A 14,967-nucleotide genomic window follows, 5' to 3' on the forward strand; every position below is an offset into this window, starting at 1 on the left:
ACCTTGAAACAAAGAATTACAAGACCTGATATACACTAGATTCACAAGAAGAAGCATTTGTGTGGTCTCTGATGACCTAATAAAAGTGGTAGATTGGGGGCTACAGTGGATGTGGCCTATCAGCACTACAAGAAGGTCTTTGACACAGTGTCTCTTAGAACCCTAGTAAACAAACTAATCAGAAGGCAACTAAGAGAAAGCTATTAACTTGATGAGGAATCAGAAAGATGAATAACAGATGTCTGGAGGTAGGCAATTGTCTTTGATGCCAAATTTTGAAGGAGCAAAATACTTAGGACCAGGAGCAGTGGCGCTGGACTAAGGATGAACTAAGGATGAGCCTTTTCTCACATCTAAGGAAGGCACGATTTCCCTGTTTTCTGAACTTCAAGAGAGGTAAGCCCTCTGTATCCCTCAGCATTGCCTATGGGCACCAAAATCTTACATCGGGCTCTGGTAATGGAGTTCACCTGATGAAAACATGACCATTGGGGGCACTTTGGGCTCAGTGCTAGGACCAGTGCTTTTCAATACTTTTAGACAGCAAAGGAACTTAATGGAAAACATATCTGTGTACAGATGACACAAAAATCAGTAACAGGGTGGAAAATTAAAAGGGACTTGAAATAAATGGAAAAAAAATGATCAGCAGTTTGGAGGTTATACAGGACTAGATTAAAGGGCGAATTAGTGAGGCACTGGCCCAGAACACAGAATTTAGCTCACACCTTTTTTTTTCCAGATACAGCAAAGGCTCAAGGGCAGCAAAAGATTACCTTACTGACACTTCGAGGCAGTGGGAGCAGATTCCTTCATTACAACCTCAAAGGTAAGCCATGAAGAAAGGACAAAGCCCAAAGAAGAGATTAGTGAAGGAACTACCACAAAGAACAAACAATTGCATCTTTCTTTAAATTATCACCTCATTTTCTAACTCCTCTTACTCTTTATAACATACTGTCTATTAAAATGTTCTATTACGTATTGTGTTGACATTGTAAGTAGTTTTGCACTAAACTTGATTCTGGCGATTATACCTGTTATAGGGCCTTGGTACTAAGCATTTTCTCCTTGGACATAAAGGGCCAGATGTAATGAAGGATTTTTCCCAATTTGTATCTACGAGACATACATTGAGTACATATGGCTCGGAGCAGAGATGGCCGGGGAGGGTAATCTCTGGGCTTAGAGGCTCCTAGTAGCAGCACTGTGAGATTATTACTATGGGCCTGAGGTTATCATTTTAAATCCAGGAGCCAACATGGCAGCAAGGTCCGTTCCTGCCCCCTCACTAGCCACTAGGGAGACCACATGTAAGTGTCAACGGGATACAGGGGGTGGAAGGTTACTATAATAGGGGATCAAGAGGGAAATGTGGACGTATTAGTAAGCACTGTTCTGGCCCTTTAAAATGATAGCAGACCCACTATATTTGCAGAGTTCAAGATATTCAAGGCAACACAAAATTAAATTTACTACAGAAATGACTAACCTGTAGTATCGAGATGCCACAGGTTAGTGAACCCTGTGGTAAAATAATATTTTACTACATCTTAGTAACTCCAGGTCTAAATCTGATGCATCAAATAATGGGCAACCAGCGTCAAAGAACAGGAAAGAAATGAGCCAAGCAGCACAACACTGCCAACATTCTATATCTCAAAGTGAATTTAATAAATAAACGTTTAGGATAAAACAGGACCAGTACTGCTAAGGGAAAGCAAGGAGGAGATAGAGCAAAGAAAAGAGCGGGGACTAAGGGTTTGATGTAGCTATGAAAAAGAAATGTTTCAGCAAATGACAACACATAAAGACGGCCTATCTAGTCTACCCATACATGCCAGCTATGTATGGAAACAAATATTCTCACTTATCACAGACTGATGAGGGGTCAAGCATGGGAAATTAACAATACATACATACACACTTCCACTGAAGAGGGCTAGCGCTACATCAAGATCCTAGCAGGAATGTGTGGCAAGGGTGACTAGAAGGAATGACGGCAGGGCACTGGTCCAGTCTTACATGAGATTGGCGGAAAGTAGCAGAGGTGCCAAACTGCCTGGAATGGGCAGCTGGATGGTTTAATGCATATTTCCAAAGCACTTAGCCTTCCAAAGTTCCATAGGTTTCTATGGAACTTTGGAAGGCTAAGTGCTTTGAAAATGAGCCCCTAAAGTAACACTTCTCAACTAATAACAATAAAGAGCAAACTCATACAGACGGTCAAGTTATACAGCTGCCAGCTGGGAGCCTTCCTCAGCTAAAAGAGAATCAGGGTAAAGATCTGGCCAGGGCAATATTCCAAGCTAGAGAGGTGTAGCCAGAGACAACTGGATAGGACAAATTTGGCCCTTATCTGTGACTGTGAACATCTTTATCAAAGATACCAAGAGGCATATTTTCAAAGCACTTTGGGAGGCTAAGTTCCATAGGTTTCTATGGAACTTTGGGAGGCTAAGTGCTTTGAAAATGAGCTTGAAAGTCACAAGCATTAGGCGTGTGTCACGGATTTAGCTGCTCTCACACTCATTCGGGGAACCGATCTCTCCTCCCCGTGATCTACCACCTGTCTTCCACTCTTCTCCTTGTCCGCGATCCGGCACTTCTCCCTCAAACACCGCTCCCCGCCCCCATGTCGTCAAATTCATACCTGAGGTTGCCCACCAACAATCCCTTAGTTTCCTTTCTACGGTGCACCCAAGCAGGTTTAGCTTCTCTCCCTCCGAAGCATCTCGCCTTGCCGGAAACAGGAAGTTGTATCACAGGCGAGCGGAACGCCCAGTAAGAACGGGGTTTGCGGGAATCCCACGGGGATGGCAGTAGGTACCACCTCCTCCTTTCTTCAATAATTCAACGCACTGAGCGAAAACGCCCATGCCAAGATGTTACATTGCGCTCAGGCGGCGGCACGACGTCAAAACGTTGAAGTCGATTCAGCTTCGCCTCCCCCGCGCAGCCGTCATCCCTGTATAACCAAAACAAAACAAGCAAACCTATCAGCTGCTGCATCCTCGTTGTCGTTCTTTATTGTTGGTGGCATTTTTAGTTGATCTCACTTATATTTTCAAACATGCCGGTTTGTGCAGTATACGGATGTACAACGAGGAAGTATCGGTTTCCATCGGTTAGGGTACTAATTTGTTTTAAATCGTAATCAGTGTGTCATTATCGGTGTGTCATTTGGAGGGGCTAGTAGGGACTCCTTGTATTCGTGCAGAAATATTTTCACTTAGTAAAGGGTCACCAAAACAGGCATGGTCTGTTATGAAAATCAGGTACTCAACATTCAGCGTTTCCATTTATAAGTACAAAGGTTACAAAAATGTAATTAGGTTGAAACCTGGGAGCATTTAAACATCATTTTCCCCCTGTCCATACATCTAATGAAAAAGAAGATACTTTATTTATTTGTTGCATTTGTTCCCCACATTTTCCCACCTATTTGCAGGCTCAATGTGACTTACATAGTACTGTAAAAGGCGTTTACCCAGTCAGTTGAACAAATACAAGGTTGTATGGTGATCGAATGAGGTATATGTAGAGGGTCAGAAGGGATGAAGGTTGTGTGTTGTCCAGTACGATCATTAGTCATGCTGTGTTGCTTGGTGAAGAGGTTTATGTAGGGTCGTTGGGGTAGGCCTTTTTGAAGAGGTTGTTTTTCAGTGATTTCCTGAAGTTCAGGTGGTCATGGATTGTTTTCACAGCTTTTGGGAGGCCATTCCATAGTTGTGCGCTTATGTAGGAGAAGGCGAATGCGTAAGTTGTTTTGTATTTCAGACCTTTGCAATTTGGGTAGTGTAGGTTTAGGTATGATCTTGACGATCTGACTCTGTTTCTTGATAGAGGTATATAAAATAATGAGTGGAGTGGAACAGGTGGATGTGAAGCGTCTGTTCACGCTTTCCAAAAATACTAGGACTAGGGGGCATGCGATGAAACTACAGTGTAGTAAATTTAAAACAAATCGGAGAAAATTTTTCTTCACCTAACGTGTAATTAAACTCTGGAATTCGTTGCCGGAGAAAGTGGTGAAGGCGGTTAGCTTAGCAGAGTTTAAAAAGGGGTTGGACGGATTCATAAAGGACAAGTCCATAAACCGCTACTAAACGGACTTGGAAAAATCCAAAATTCCAGGAATAACATGTATAGAATGTTTGTACGTTTGGGAAGCTTGCCAGGTGCCCTTGGCCTGGATTGGCCGCTGTCGTGGACAGGATGCTGGGCTCGATGGACCCTTGGTCTTTTCCCAGTATGGCATTACTTATGTACTTATGTACTTATTGGTAGATCTATAAGGTCTGTCATGTATCCAGGGACTTCGCCATATATAATTTTGTGGACTAGAGTGCAGATTTTGAAGATGATCCGTTCTTTGAGTGGAAGCCAATGCAGCTTTTCTCAAAGGGGTTTGGCACTTTCGAAGGGTGTTTTGATGAATAGCAACCTGGCTGCTGTGTTTTGGGAGGTCTGGAGTTTTTTTGTGAGTTGTTCTTTGCATCCCGCGTAGATTACGTTGCAATAATCTGCATGACTTAGGACCATTGATTGTATTAGGTTTCGAAAGGTTTCCCTTGGGAAGAAAGGTTTTAATCGCTTGAGCTTCCACATTGAATAGAACATTTTCTTTATTACACAGTTTACTTGCCTCTCGAGAGTAAGGTTGCAGTTGAGTGTGACGCCCAGTATTTTCAAGCTGTCTGAGGTAGGGAGGGTGTGTCCTGGGATATTTATGGTTGTGGGTTTGTACTTGTTATGTTGAGAGGAGAGGATGAGGCAGTGTGTTGTCTGATCAGTTCGTTTTTCTATTCGCTTTGGTCCCAGTATCTTCTTTCCATTTGATATTTTTTCACTCACCATGTCCACCATCCTCCTGTGTCTTTATGCGTCCAGTCTACCATCTGTAGCCCTGTCCCTATCCTTCCTCCAGTTTCAGTATCTGCCCTCAAAGTGTTCCGATCCAGCCCTTAAATGCATCATTTCCTCTCCATCCATATCCAACATTTCTCCTCCAGCAACTCTCCACTCCCCTGCCCTCTCCTCCATCCATCCATCTCCAGCAAATTTCCTCTCTCCCCTTTTCCCTCCATCTATCCATGTCCAGCAATTCTCCTCCTTCCCCTGCCCTCCACTCCGTCCAGCAACTCTCCATTCTCCCCTGCCCTCTCCTCCATCCATCTCCAGCAAATTTCCTCTCTCCCCTGTCCCCTCCATCAATCCCTGTCGTCCAGCAATTCTCCTCTCTCCCCTGCCCATCCTGTTTCTGTCCATCCCCTCCCCCCTTCTATCCAGCGTCTCTCCCCTCTCTCCCCCTTCGCAGCATCTGTAAAACGACAACATGGATGAAGCAGCTCACAGGTTTGCTTGCTGTATTAAGTGAACGGCGACGGCTGCGCGGGGGAGTGGAAACAGTGATATCTTCCTTACTTACAGTGGACGAGATAGGCTGGCTCACTTCCATTCCACTCCCGAAGTCGCAGCGACGAACAGGCAGGCAGCGCTGCGGTAGTAAAAGCAACAACGAGGCAGGTTCGACTCCGCCCTTCACTTCCCTGCCCTCTGCGTCCCACCTTCTTCTGATGTCATTTCCTTTCGGGCGGGCGGGACGCTGAGAGGGCAGGGAAGTGAAGGGCGGAGTCGAACCTGCCTCCTTGTTTTTACTTACTACCGCAGCGCTGCCTGCCCATTCGTCGCTGCAACGTCGTCATTTGGGGGGGGGCAATGCCCCCCCCCTCGCCCCCCCAGTCTACGCCCATGGGGTGCTCCTGTCGCAAGGTCCAGTGCTCATGGATGATCCCTCCCCCTTTGGTCTTATGGCGTGGTTCTTGAGAGTGCCAACCTGCGAAAAAAGGGCTATGTGGTCTTATGATTACCATGCTACCCCATGCATGGAAGAAGTCTACTTCTGTGGCATATGCATGGGTGTGGAAGACCTTTGAAGCCTGGTGTATGCACAGGGGCGTAGCCCCATGTTCGGCATCATTGGGTCACATTTTGTCATTTTTGCAGGACAGCCTGCCAAAGCAGTTGGCATTGAATTCCCTAAAGATGCAAGTGGCAGCACTAGCCTGTTTCAGGGGCCATATTCAGGGGAGTTCCCTGGCATCACACCGGATGTGTCTCGGTTTCTTCCGTGGGTTAACCATCTCTGCCCCCCTCGGTGTCCGTTTTGTCCGGAGTGGTAGCTCAGTTTGGTGCTGAGGGACTTACAACAGATGCCCTTTGAGCCATTGGGTACCATTTCCCTGAAGAATCTGACTCTGAAGACAGGTATTCTGGTGGCCATGGCATCGGCCCAGTGGGTGTTGGAACTGCAGGCACTTTCTTGCAGGGACCCATTCCTCCATTTTACGTAAGCAAGTATGGCGGTGAGGACAGTTACTTCCTTTCATACAAAGGTGGTCTCCACATTCCATTTGAATCAGCCAATCATGCTCCCCTCGTTTTATTGGGAGGATTACCCAGAGGATTTTCGAGCCCTTCGGTGCCTAGATGTCCGTAGGGTGTTTCTTCGCTATTTGGAAGTCAGCAATGATTTCCATCATTCTGATCATCTCTTTGTCCTGTTTGCTGGTGACAATAAAGGGGAGCTAGCATCCAAGGTTACCAATGCCCAGTGGTTGAGGAAGGCCGTTTCGTCGGTCAACATTTTGGCGGGGAAGGCTCCGCCTAGCCAGTTGAAGGCGCATTCGACCAGGGCGCAAGATGTGTCCCATGCAGAGGCACAGGCTGCTTCAATTGAGGAGATTTGTTGCTCAGCTACTTGGTCCTCGGTCCATACCTTTGTGAAGTACTACAGGTTGGATGTGTTGACTCGGTGCAATGTGGCCTTTGGGGTATTGTGCTTGGTCAATTCTGTCTTCTGGCTCTCTAGGTGGGGTCTTCAGTAGAAGTAGTTCACAAAGAAACTTTAACTCTTTATATTAAAAAAAAAAAAGGACAAAAGACAAACAAGCATGGTTGTGAGAGGCAAGGGCTTATTCCTGCCTTGACATTGGTCTGGCATTTTAGTCTACGGTGCATGTAATCACAGCTTCAGCCAGCTGGCTTGTTCTAAGTTCTTTGAGTTCGGGTTTTCTTGTTCTAGTGTTGATGTTTTTGTACGACTATGTCTTTCGAGAGGCAGGATTCTCTTTTTCAGATTCATGTAGTTCTCTGCTTTGGTATCAACAATACCTGCTGGACAGGCTGCTAAAAGGCAGAGCTCTCGTGTTCTCTCTATCTCCACCTGCTAGTAGATGGACATAGCCCACAAGTCTCTGGATTGATCTGTTAGGACTAATGGAAAGAAAATTAGCAGGTATGAACTAATTTTTCCATGCTTGATAGTACTGCACTGGCTTCCTATATACAAGCGTGTGACATTTAAATCAGATTGTTTGTTGTTTCAAGTGATCTATGGGTGCACATCGGTATTGCTGGGTACCTTGTTTTTTTATTTTCTAATCAGTCGATCCTCCCGTATACAGGAATTGTTATTATTTGGTTTTCCTAGTCCTAGAGGGATGCGTGCTTTGAAATTTGTCAATGTGTTTCCTTTTGTAGTAGTTTCTCTACCCTCTTCTATAAGGTCAGAGAGTGCCTATTTAGTTTTTCGGAAAAAAAATGGAAAACCTTCTTCTTTAGAAACTGATCATTGATATTTTTCTCTTGCATGTATTATTGACGCTATTTTGTGTGATGTAAACTCCTATTCTCTTTTGTAAACTGCTGTGAACCTGCAAAAGGATATTGTGGTATAAACGTGATACATTGACATTGACACCCCAGTAAATAAAGATGATAAAAAACAAACAAAAAAACTAGGAGGGGGACCAAAACCAGATTACTTGGTAAATGTGAAATAAATGTGTGCATGTAAGCATTAAGGGTAATGGGATTTGATGCTTTGCCTTTCTGTGGGACACCAAACACAGCGAAGAAGTGTGTCATCTGCAGCAAACAGAATGTACACACACAAAGCAGACACAAAGTCCAGAAGACTCTTGATTCAAAATCAATCTTTATTCAACAAGACCGATGTGATCACGTTTCACCTAAAAAGGCTGCATCAGGGGTAGAACAAAGAACTAATTAAACAAAACAAATATACAATTAAATACATAAAAACATGCATATCAAATATAAGAAAAACAATAAAATATCCTTAAAACACATATATGATAATAAAAAGTGACACTAATAAGAAATAAATAAATAAATTAACCTACCAACTATAAAAAGCATATAAATTAGCAAAAAATATAAACATGTACATGATAAAAACAAAATTACATGTTAAAACAAACAGCACAATATATATATATATGTTTATATTTTTGCTAATTTATATGATTTTTATAGTTATTAGATTTATATTTTTGCTAATTTATATGATTATAGCTATTAGGTTAAATTATTTATTTCTGACTAGAGTCACTTTTTATTACCATATATGCATTTTAAGGATAATTTATTGTTTTTGTTATATTTGATATGCTTGTTATGTATTTAATTTTATATACGTTTTGCTTTATTAGTTCTTTGTTATACCCCTGATGCAGCCTTTTTAGGTGAAACGTGGCCACATTGGGTCTTTTTGGATTGATTTTGAATCAAGACTCTTCTGGACTTTGTGTCTGCTTTGTGCCTGTACTTTGCCTTTCTGTGGTACAGTCAAAGTTGTTCTACATTTATTGTATGCAGGTACTTTCTCTGTTCCTAGTGGGCTCATAATGTAAGTATTATATCTGGGGTAATAGAGAGTTAAGTGACTTTGACCAGAGTCACAAAGAGCTGCAGTGGGAATTTAACCTAGTTTCCCTTTCTCAGCCCACTGCACTAACCACTAAGCTACTCTTCCCTTGCCTCCACATTGCTCATGGCTTTCCAAAATTCATTACCTTCCTGTTAGGCTAGTAAGTAAAATACAATGGAATGTAGGTTGTTAATGTATAATAGGATACTAATCAATGTAATGTATCACTTTTAACTAAGTTTCATTGTGGGACAAGAACTTCACACATTTCTGTGCTCAACCACAAATGTTTGAGGAGTGTTCAGTTTTTCCAGACTGCTCTTCCATCTTTCAATTAACTACTGTCAGGTGTTTCTCTTTTCTCTGCTTAGGGAGACATTGCCAAGTGTTTTCCCACTGTTGTCACTTGTAAGAAACTCTAGCACTCTGCGATGAGGCAAGGAAATTCCTGTAACTGTAATTGGCTATGATTCTGTTCTGGCTGCCTGAATTACTGGTGAGAAAAACCTTACAGCCCTAATGAAAAGCAAGGAGGAGGGGGTGGGGAATGAATGAAGCAGCAATTACTACCTTAATGGGCAGATTTGGGGACCGATGCACAGAAGTCCCTGTAAAGCACCACCCTCTATTTCTACCTCACTAATTAATAGTGAGTGATGCTAACAAAAAAAACTGGAGGCAAATGAGCTGCACACAAAAACAATGAGCAGCTCGGTAGGGGGCAAGGCAATCACTAGGCTGCCAATGCACAGCGCAGTCAATCGCTAAGTGTGGCTGCTCTGCGCATGCTCATTCAGCATGTGCTACACACAGCTTTCATGCACGCATTCAAGCTGCGTGTAAGTCATGTGTAGCTTTTTTTTTTCCTTTCAAAATACTGCCACAGCTAAAGACAACTGCCCTGGCTGCCTGGTGCACTGTAATGAGGGGGCAAGAGCCAGGAAGAAATCCTGTCAACAGTTCGAAGCTCTAGCAGCTGTAGCTTGGGGTGAGGGATTTCCAGACCCTGCGGTGCGGTTCCAGCCAGAGATTCCAGGGCCCAGCGATGTGACTCTAGAGAGGCGGTGTGACTCCGGTGAGAGATGTTTCCTAGACATTTTGGACAGAAGCTTGATGGGCAAGACTCATAGCTGCAGAGAAGGCTTCCTTTCTCGGGAACTAGCAGGGGGTCGGATGTTACTGCTTTGTACCCGGGGCCATGTGATTTTTTATTTCTTTAATTGAAATCCAGTTCAAAGATGGAGGAAACCTACATGCAAACATAGCAGACTGCTCCGCCGAAAAGCTACTGTCATGATACGGTTGCTCCAGACCTCCCGTTAATTTTCTATCGCTAAAGGGAGGTGGTCCTTTCTGTGCATCCCTCAGAAACTGCTGTGCATCCCTTGAAATGCACATTTGAATACTGAACAGCTCATTTACATACATTAGCTTATGATTCCCGGTGTGTGCTGCCATGAACAGTAAAAAGCCCGCAGAACTCATTTGTGCATTCATCACTGGATTCCCTGCTCGCTAAACCGGTTTGAACCGGTCAAAAGCTCACGTTGCTGGCCCGTTAAGTTTTAAGCATCTCCCCTTTGGTGGACCACACTGCTCTTTATCTGTAGTCATTTACTATGTTATGAGAGTCATTGGAACTAACACCTTTATACAATAACAGTTAAAATATTGCCTTGAAGATTGAAGGCTTTATTTTCATATTCCATCAAGGACAGAACCCCATCCTTCACATGCTAAGCTGCTCTTTCAGACCATGCTAAGAGAGCAGCTGGAGTCATACCATCCCACACTCTCATAGACCCTAGAAATAACATACTATCCTAAGTGTTGATATGTATATAGTGCTATATTATAGAACTACAGACCTTTATCTGCACAGCTCCACATTGCTAACTGGTTCTAGCTTTTCAGGACAAGCCAGTCTAGTGCAGTGATTCCCAAACTGGTTGTGAGAAATCCACAATCAGTCAGGTTTTCAGGATATCCTTGACAAAAACACACTTCATGCATATTAATTGTGGACATTTTGAAAGTCCGAATGGCTGAAGGTCCCCCGGTACAGGTGTGGGGGCTACTGCCCTAATGTGGTTCTGAGGCTTGTAGTTCTTTTTCGTCCTCTTCTGTCTGCCAGTAATTGACTTAACAAGGCAAATATCTAGCATGCTGCACAGCTTATTCAGTTGTATATAAGAACAGAAGCCTAGTCATACTGGATCAGACCAATGGTCCATCTAGCCCAGTATCCTGTTTTCAACAGTGGCCAATCCAAGTCACAAGTGCCTGACAGAAACCCAAATAGTAGCGTCATTCTATGTAGAACCCCAAAGAGTAACAAGATTCCATTCAGAATCCCAAAGAGTAGCAACATTCCATGTAGAACCCCAGGGCATATATTACCTGCCTTCAGTTTAGCTACCCATCTATTCATTTGAAGGACTTTTGTACTACCCATCTTACCCTGTCTGTATATCTTAACTGAACTTGCCCCCTTAACCACCTAGAAAGATATTTTTATTGTATTGTACAAACAATGACCGTACCATGTCTGTCTTACTTGAATATTCTAATGTGTGCCCATAAGGCATTTCATTGTATTATGTGAACAGCTTTAGCATCATATCTATGTTATTTGAATATTCTAATGCGCCTATCAAGGTGTTTCATTGTATTGTGCTGAAATTGTGGGTATCATATCTGTTATATGAATGTTCTTCCATTCTGCCTATTATGGTATCATTCATGTTCAGTTGTCATTTATCATATTTCTTTATCGTCCTTGCCAGATCAACCCAGGCAAGTGGGGTTATGCCTCCCTTCCAGTAGATGGATCTAGAGAAAAACAGCCCAGAGATAACTTTATTGCTTCTACAGGGGGCTGGTGTTACCTTCATATCTTCAGTATTTCTCTTGCTCTAGCAGATGATGTAGACATGTGGCCTGGTATAACAAGTATGAGGAGACTAACCTGCTTATAATTGAACGAGAAAAACGCCCAAGTTCCGACCTAAATCGGGAGATGGACGTTTATCTCACAAAAACGAATAACGCGGTATAATCGAAAGCCGAACTTGGACGTTTTCAACTGCACTCCATCGTGGAAGCGTACAAAGTTGACAGGGGCGTGTCGGAGGCGTGGTGAAGGCGGGACTGGGGCATGGTTATCACCCGAACAGAGATGGGCGCCTTTCGCCGATAATGGAAAAAAAGTATGCGTTTGTAGCTAGAATTTAGGGCACTTTTCCTGGACCCTGTTTTTTCACAAATAAGGCCCCAAAAAGTGCCCTAAATGACCAAATTACCCCCAGAGGGAATCGGGGATGACCTCCCCTGACTCCCCCAGTGGTCACTAACCCCCTCCCACCACAAAAAAAATGATGTTTCACAACTTTTTATTTTCACCATCAAATGTCATACCCACCTCCCTGGCAGCAGTATGCAGGTCCCTGGAGCAGTTGTTAGGGGGTGCAGTGGACTTCAGGCAGGTGGACCCAGGCCTATCCCCCCTACCTGTTATAATTGTGCTGCTTAATGCTTATTAGTCGTCCAACCCCCCAAACCCACTGTACCCACATGTAGGTGCCCCCCTTCACCCCTTAGGGCTATAGTAATGGTGTAGACTTGTGGGCAGTGGGTTTTGAGGGGGATTTGGGGGGCTCAACACACAAGGGAAGGGTGCTATGCACCTGGGAGCTTTTTTACCTTTTTTTTTGTTTTTGTAAAAGTGCCCCCTAGGGTGCCCGGTTGGTGTCCTGGCATGTGAGGGGGACCAGTGCACTACGAATCCTGGCCCCTCCCACGAACAAATGCCTTGTTCATTTTTGAGCTGGGCGCTTTCATTTTCCATTATCGCTGACAAACAAAAACGCCCAGCTCACAAATTGTCGAATAAAACATGGACGTCTATTTTTTTCGAAAATACGGTTCGGTCCGCCCCTTCACGGACCCGTTCTCGGAGATAAACGCCCATAGAGATAGACGTTTTCGTTCGATTATGCCCCTCTAAGTAGGCTAATTATATGATTGTCTTACAGTGCTATTAACTGTGTATATTTCTGATACTGAATCAAGTTAGTCCTATTAGTAGGATTCAATTTGCCATCTCCAAATTTACCTCATTGATTATATTTATGCTTATTTTGGTCATTTTACTATTGTTATGCTGTTAGCAAAATCATAAATTTTATGTCAAGCTGTACCTGCTATATACTGCCGGATTAATCTCCTCATAAAGGCTGTTAATAAAGCCCAATCAATCAGTCAATAAATAAACAGATATATCAGCCTTGGGAACTACTGATATACACATCTAAGAGGGCCCCTCCTAGGCATTTGGGCCCTAGGCACACCTATGCCATACTCGTGCCCTGTGTGTAGTATGGGTTTGCATACATAACATACACACAACATACATAAGCCAGTGGTGTTCACTCCCAGTCCTCGAAGGCCATCAACAGTAGGTTTTCTTGATAATCCTAATGAATATGCATGAGAGATTTGAAGGCTTACTACCTCCGTTGTATGCAAATCTCTGTCATACATATTTTTTAGGGTTAACCTGAAAACCTGACCTGTTGGCAGCTTCCAGGGGCTGTGAGTGAAGACCACTGGACTAAGCCAGTGGTTCTCAACCCAGTCCTCAGGACACACATTTAGCCAGTCAGGTTTTCAGGATACCCACAATGAACATACATGAAATGAATTTGCCTACAATGGAGGAAGTGCATGCAAATGTGTTTTTTTCATTTCATTTTATTACAATTTATATTCCACTCTTATCTAGAGCAGAGTACAAATGAACATACATAAATCATATAAAACAAATAATACAGAAACAAACAAGAAAGTCCTTTGATGCACAGTTTCCAAACCTACCTGTGCTAACAGATTGTTGTTTCACTGCATATTCACTACCCTACAAACCTGACTAGGTTTGTCGTAAAGACAGCGTTGAGAACCACTGGCCTAAGAAATGCACCTCTGTATTTCTGCAGAGGAAACTGTTCATCCTCAGCAAGGGAAAATGATGCCTCCTTATGACAGGAACTAAAATTTTGGTACTAGTCCCCACCTGCTGCCACTATAGGCACTCAGGGGCCCTGTTGGCAGAAACTATACTTCTCCACTGCTACCTATTCACACATGACACCAGAATACTTCAGATTACCTTGGTCAGGTTTACTCTGTGTATGGAAATACAGATCCTGTTTTTAAAAAACAAAATTAGAACTAGAAGTCCATAGATGCACTGAGGCAAGAGCAGGACTGGCTCCTAAGTGTAAGCTCTATGGAGCAGGGACTGTCTTTCTGTGTCAGGTGTTCAGCGCTGCGTGCGTCTGGTAGCGCTATACAAATGCTAATAATAATAATAATAAGTGACGTGAAGTCATTGGAAAGTCCTGTGTCTTCCAATGACATTAAAGATGTTGTTACCTTTGGGTAACAAAAGGGGCCATATATCCCTACCCTAAAGAGAACCAAGAATTATAAGTTAAATGCAATTGACAGCTACAGAGACCATTTTTACAACCAAAAAATGTATAATCTTTTTTATCGTACACTAAGAAATTCCATCCATGAGAAAACACAGGACAATAAATATCCTAAACCTATATTTCTGGGTGTATTCGGACACAGCCCCCAGAGGAGGCTCTGCCTTAGCAGCCCACTGCCAACTATGGGTACCTTAGGTCCTACAACTGTTCTCAGCCCCTTCTCGGAAGATTTGCTCCTCGTTCCCCTTTTACGGCCCCTCTTCAGCACAGCAGACCCGCCAGTGCAGTGCCCCCTCCCTTCACTTTCAGTAGCAGGATTCATGAAGCTGAGTTGTTACCTGATTTCTCTGTCCCAGTTGCAGGTAAGTGTCAGGCAGGAAGCAGCTGTAGCCTCCTGCAGTCCCCGGACTCACTTATCCTTGGCTGAATTGCTTTCTTTGTCTCTGCTGCAGCTGGTACAGAGAGCTGGCTTCATGGCAGGAAGCAGGCGCGAGACTCTTTTCCGGACCTTGAGCTCTTCTCTCTGAGCTTCCTGCACTAACTTCACTCCACCACCACTGCGTCATATGACATGCAATGCAAACCTGCTTCCTCCCTGCACGCAGGTGCAGTATGGGGGATACAGAATCCTGGGCAGGAAGGCTGCAAATAGGGGTACCAAAATGAATTCAGGTCACCAAGGCCTGGCTGAGCCGTTCCTGGTCTTGTCCCAGTTTATACATAGAGATACTGTTC

The 14,967-nt window shown here is 43.6% G+C and overlaps 1 protein-coding gene across 7 annotated transcripts in view; it reads right to left on the reverse strand.

The window, feature by feature from the left end:
- Window positions 1-14,741, reverse strand: part of ARHGEF1 (Rho guanine nucleotide exchange factor 1) — a 187,669-nt gene extending 172,928 nt beyond the window's left edge. For 6 of the 7 annotated variants that reach the window (XM_030213023.1, XM_030213027.1, XM_030213028.1 and 3 more), the window contains exons 1-2: window positions 14,571-14,741; window positions 2,654-2,968 (exon numbers count right to left, since the gene is read on the reverse strand). The gene's annotated coding sequence lies outside the window, so the exon portion shown is untranslated. The remainder of the gene's footprint in view (window positions 1-2,653; window positions 2,969-14,570) is intronic. The other variant, XM_030213024.1, reaches the window with a different exon arrangement.
- Window positions 14,742-14,967: the final 226 nt, after the last annotated feature.

Source organism: Microcaecilia unicolor, chromosome 8 (assembly GCF_901765095.1).
Source record: "Microcaecilia unicolor chromosome 8, aMicUni1.1, whole genome shotgun sequence".
NCBI lineage: Eukaryota > Metazoa > Chordata > Amphibia > Gymnophiona > Siphonopidae > Microcaecilia > Microcaecilia unicolor.